This window comes from Pinus tabuliformis, chromosome 2_1 (genome assembly GCF_031772625.1).
Source record: "Pinus tabuliformis cultivar Carrire ecotype Pingquan chromosome 2_1, CPIR1, whole genome shotgun sequence".
In the NCBI taxonomy this organism is placed as follows: Eukaryota; Viridiplantae; Streptophyta; class Pinopsida; order Pinales; family Pinaceae; genus Pinus; species Pinus tabuliformis.
This window is the reverse complement of record NC_142299.1, coordinates 154929959-154935942: the sequence shown is the minus strand read 5'-3', so window position 1 is coordinate 154935942 and position 5984 is coordinate 154929959. Positions and strand designations below refer to the sequence as shown.

The 5984-nt window shown below is 38.9% G+C and overlaps 1 pseudogene; it reads right to left on the bottom strand.

The window, feature by feature from the left end:
- Positions 1 to 260: 260 nt before the first annotated feature.
- Positions 261 to 2213, bottom strand: LOC149199203 (subtilisin-like protease SBT2.3 pseudogene; annotated as a pseudogene).
- Positions 2214 to 5984: the final 3771 nt, after the last annotated feature.

Sequence of the window (5984 nt, the reverse complement as noted above, 5' to 3'; positions counted from 1 at the left end):
TTGGGGCAGGCAATGGATTTTTCTGAACATAATACACCAGCCCATGGCAAACGCCTAGTTTATCTCAATCACAGGCTAAAACAACACCTGTCCCAGTTGCAATAATACTTATTTTATTTGAAAATCCGCAATCATATCATTAAAGTGCCAGTCCTTTATAAACATTGGCCATAGAGTCATCGTATTGTAACTCCAGGTCCATGAGGTTCTGAAGTCCAAATATCCATTTGGGTACCACGCATTTAGTCAGACTAACCGTTTCAAGGTGTTCCATGACTTCCAAGCAGAAGGATTCTTCCAAAGCTAGGTGCAGTACTATTACCGGTGGCATTGAGGAATACTGTAAGCTTCAATGTGAAACTGTAAATGATGTGGGTGCAACAGAAACAGAAACACCAAATGGCGCACTCCAAAGAGCCTTGTAACTCTCATTTCCTGCTATATTCAGAAAGCTCCTCTCAATGGTACGAGAATTGATCAAACTAGCTACTGTGATTGAAGGAACGTTAAGGTCAGAACTAATTCCAACGTTTGAACTACATATAGCACCGGTGTATTTGAGAACAAGAGGTGCAGATCCATTTATGGTACATAGGAACGCAATATAATCTTCATAACCTGCATTGAAGATGAGTCTGGGATCCAAGGCAGCAGTTGGATTCACAAATCCACTTCCCATGTCAAAAGGTGTGGCCGAAATTGCATCGGCATCTGGATTGCTGTAGGAGTGTTGTGCCATAATTGGTAACCCTTGATTGTCATTGAGTGATGCAGTGGTGGATAGTACAGAAGCAATGGCTGCTGGGTTAAATTTGGGGTATTTTTGTTTCACTAGAGCTGCCACTCCCGCTATATGAGGTGCTGCCATGCTTGTTCCCGAAAACATTGCAAAATTCTCGCCTTCAAATTCAGCTGAATCTGTGCCAACAGAGTTTCAAGCAGCCCAGATGAGATTACCAGGAGCTATTATATTTGGTTTCAGTATATCTGCTGCATCTAAAAGATTGTCCTGCGGATTGGGCCCCCTTGAAGAATAATACACGGCTTTGGGTGCTTTCTTGCTGTAATCTGCTTTCAATCCTCCAAGGACTCTGGCAACTCCTCCAAACTTAACAATGTTGTTAGATTCATCTCTAGTTATGGAGTCACTGTAGTATTTCAGAAAAGTCTTAGAATCATCTGAAGAGGAAATGATCAATCCCGGCATCGTCAAAGGGACTGGATTGAACGGAAACCCAACCACAAAAGGGTTTGTGTAGAAGATGATGCCCACTGCACTCAAATTGTTAGCAGTCATAACTGCTTGTCTCACATAAGATAGACCAAGGAAAAACCTTATTGTGTAGCTACAGATCAAGATGTTTCCTTCAACTAGATGTTGTTCCAGCTCACTGGGATCTTGGCATTCATTGGCATACATATCATCAGTTCCATTCTTCTGGGCATGAGTTGCAGCAACTAGACTGTACATATCATCATCATCTGTTCCAGGAGCAAGTCCAACTCCTGAGATTGTTGCCAAGAACTATAGAATTATTATAACTACGATCATCGGTAGCAGCTCCCGCTATGAATATCCATGGGCTGAAGGACCAAATACTCTTTGGAGAAGGTCCAACGTTTCCTGCAGCTTGAACGACAAATATTCCAACTTTCATAGCGGACAACAAAGCCATGTCTATTGGGTTAAATAAAGTCGCAATCCCAGAAGGTGGCCTATTAGGTATGATTGACAGAGACAGTATATCAACCCCATCTTGAGCTGCTTGGAATAAACATGTGCAAAAACTTGCCAATTCATACTGTTGTCTGTCAAAAAGACGTCTACTGATCTATAGCTGCCACAATATCTGCATTCTAATTTTGGCTTTCGGTCCTTTCACCATTTAAACTCCAATGTTTTCGCTTCTAAACACATCATACATGAATAAAATCACTGAACAGGCCCTATCGACTTATTTGGAGAAGAATTGAGCTGAAACAAATTGAGTTTTTGATGAATCGATGATGAATTTCAGCCTTAGGGCTCTGTGCGCCGTGCGCACTCCCAGTGCGTCGCGCCTGGTGAGTGCACTGTGCCAGTGTTAATTTTACACTGCGGAGGAGCGCCCCATGCGTCGCGCAGCCCATGTGCGCCGTGCCTTCTTCCTATGCGCCGCGCAGCTCCGTTTCAACACAATTTCGACCTCCAACATTGAATTTGCTTTCTCCATGTTTTCCCTTCAGTTCTCTGATGTTATTTGGCGTGCAAATGAGATGTTAGAACACAGAAATGTCTCTTATGATAGGGATTTGACTTTCGATTTGTGCACACCAACTGAACTTCGGCACTTTTCAATTTTAATACAAACTTTGTTCTACAAGTTTTCCTTTTCGATTTTATGAAATTGAAGGATAGCCTCTTGGTTGATTCATATAGGGATGATGACCTTTGGACTTCGGCAAAGGATCAGAAGAGGCTGGGTGAATTTGATTCTGATAGAGGACTGACAAGACTGAGTCTAACACTAGTAACATGTGCCTCTTTGGCTTTGAGGGAAGAACCCCCAGGTTTATGTGAATCGATGGGTCACACCTCCGCAAAACCCTTGCTTATGCCTAGTCCATAGTGGGGTTGTTCCACAACATCCCATGTTGATTCTTCCCAAACATTCTTAATTTCTCTTCGAAATCAACCTTACAGGAAATCCCAATGGCTGAGTTGTTCCATGGCCCACCCTGTGCCAATCCCAGTGCATCAAGGGTTGCGAGGAGGCCAACTTCTCCCAACCCCACATCATCCATGCCATCCTTTTGCGTGCAAAAAAAAACTTCTAGGGAAATTTTAAGGATGGAAATTTATCTTAAAGAAAAAAAATTGGGTGAATATTACTAAACCACAATATGCAACTATAAAATGCTTAGTGATATTTTATTAAAAATATTAAAAATTCTAATGATTTTATATAGTCAATATAAAATTTTGGCAATTTTTAAGGTAAAATATTTTTTTCTTATAAAATTCAGGCAAATCATTTTTAGGAAAAATTGGGAATTAGCGAATCGCTTTTTTGGTAAAAGCATGGAAAATTAGCCCATCTGCAAATATTAGCCCCTAAAATTTTCCATGCTTTAGGATGCGCTATTGTGTGGGCTCCATCATATCCAATGGGAATTCTCCTCACCTCCAAGTTGTGAGCCCAGTTGGCCCGATGCCCAGTCATCCATGTCATTCCTTTGTGATGCAAAAACAAACTTTCAAGATGTGGCCTCTAGACCATGTCATACCTCCATTGTCCAATCACGATAAGGAAAAATCTTTGTGTCCAATCCAAATCTTCCATGGCTATATCTTTCATCATACCCATTTCTTAGCCTATTTGATTAAACTTGTTAGCACTCCATAAAAACCCTTCAAGCTAAGGAAAGGGCTACAAGGGTAGAAACAAACCACTTTGGACTAGAAAATTGGTCTTTCTAGTTAGAGGGGGCTCCCTCACTCAAGAATGTAAAGACTTCTAAGAACATATTTATAACAGAGACCAATTCTAACTAAGGAATTTTGAAAATCTTTGGTCGAAGTGTGAATGGTCGGATAGGCAGTAATACATGATCAAATTAGCCTTTAACTCATTTACTTAAGAAAGTAAATTGATAACTATTTCAAGGGTGCGTAAGCATGACTCTGGGATACAAATATTGGTTTTATTATAGATAAGGTAAAATGAAACAAACAATTCTTCCTCGAAGAAAGAAAAAATGAACATATAAGATAACATGTACAAGTATATATCATTTCATTTTAGTTTGAAACATGAAGACAGCTAAAAAAGAGAAGATACGTTGAATTCTAAATCAACTAACTTCAAATACTCATAACACAGAGAAGAAATAAAACAACTGACAATAAAAAAAAATGAATCCCATGCACCATACTGTAAGAATCCTTGGATAGTAAGATCGATGACCCTCAATACCTAAGCAACATGCATCATTGATTGATCACAAAAGCATGAGTCTCTAAAATTAGCACTAACGCCTCACTCAACTAGCAACAAACCTTTCTGTATTCATTCATCATAATATATAATCGATACATATGATCAAAAAATGTTTAGGTTCAATGTATCTTCGATCCAATAGAGGATCGGTTCAAAATTGAAATAAACGTAGTAACCTGTTGTTTTTAAAATGTTTTTCCTCCAAACATAAAACATAAAGCATATTTTTTCCCTTTGAAAGAAAAAACAAGCTATTTTAATACGAATTAACTTAAAAATTCTTCGGACTCATCATCATAATTGAAATAGCAAAAACCCCAAAAAACTGCTTTTTGGCTGTTCAAAATCCTGCGTAGCAGCTATGCAGCAATGGAAACTTCATCCTTATAGAAAAGGCACGTGGAAATATTTTAAGGATTTGAGTTGGACAACACATGTACCCCACGCCAGCATCTTTAAAACTTGATAGGTGGCCATCATCCAGTGTGCGTGAGATAGTCTGGGCACGGCCTGCATAGCGAGTGTGCAACACCTGTGTAGAAAATTTGTCACCACTGTTCTCTAAATGCATTCCAGTACTCCTAATTGTTTTCATAATACTATATGCCGATAAACATATTAAAATATCTAGAATTTAAGACAAAACTTGAAAATAAGAAAGGAGTCTCAGTCACTTCCTTTTCCTCTTGCTTGACACTTTACTACTAGAAGCCTTGGTGTTGGGAGTCTTGGTCTTGGAGTTTGGAGTAGTGAAGTCATGTTGCTCAATAGGTGGTGATAAAGTAGGTGTGGCCTTAGTCATGAACTTAGGATCAAATTTAGGCATCTTCATGAGCGGAGTTATCATAGCTGCTCCCTCATATCTCTTCAGCAATCTATGTGCCTCCTCCAAATCTTGCCTCATACTTCTCAACTGAGCATTCAAGACCAAGTTTCTAACATACAAACTTTTGCATTGTCTCCTTACTGGATGAGACCATTTGAAAAAATTCTTACTCCTATCAAGGGCTTTGGATGCTTCTTTGACTTCATGGTCACAATTTTCAAGAATATGTTGAATGGAATTTTTATACTCCAGATTTTGTTGCCTGAATTGATTGACCTAGTATTTACTTTCCTCTAACTCCTCCAGGAACCTTTGATACTCTTTCCATTGACTGAATGGGGGTCTTCTAGGAGCTTTAGCTATTTGTTTCATTTGCTTCACATATTTAAACTTTGATTTGAACACCCTGACTACTAGCTCACTAGGCCCCACTACAACATTCTTGGCTTGTTCAGCAAAAGCAACATGTTTTTTCTTTCCTTTGGAAACTGTTGCAAGTGACTTTGTCTTGTCCTCTGCTGGTTTAATAACTTGTTTTATATCTTTGTTCTTTTTCTCCATAAATGTTATTCTCATCTGGTTTTTAAACAATGCCTCTTTCATCTTTGTTATCTTAGGGTCCTCTTCTTTGTACTGCACAACACTTGTTTCAAGTGGTGCTATGTCCTCCTCATAGTCTGGTTGCACCATTTTTGGGCCCTTGACTTCATCCAATTTATCATCAACCTGTACATCTATCTGCTTGTCTTCAGAAATTTCCACAATTTCGTTAGGGGTTGCCTCGTCCAGTGTCTTCTTAACTCTAGACCTCATTCTAGGTCTCATCACAAACTCATCTTGAACTATGACTTCAATTTTGACTTTAAGTTTGGCTTGTTGAGATGATGTCACCTGCTCTTTTGTTTCTTTGCTTGTTTTTTCATCCTTCATGCTTTGCAATTTAGCTTTCTTGCTCAATTTTCCTACAAGTTTCTTGCTTGGCTTGTCACCTTCCTTCTTTATGGGTTTCATCTTCATGACTGAATGAATGTTCTCCTTTTTTGGATTTTCTTTCTTGGGCTCTTCTTTATCTGTCTTCATTGATGGTGACCCAGTTTGTGGAAATAGATCAATACTTGCAACAAATCCTTCTTTCAACAACATGCTTAACTAAGATTTTGATTAAAGAAAAATGGAAC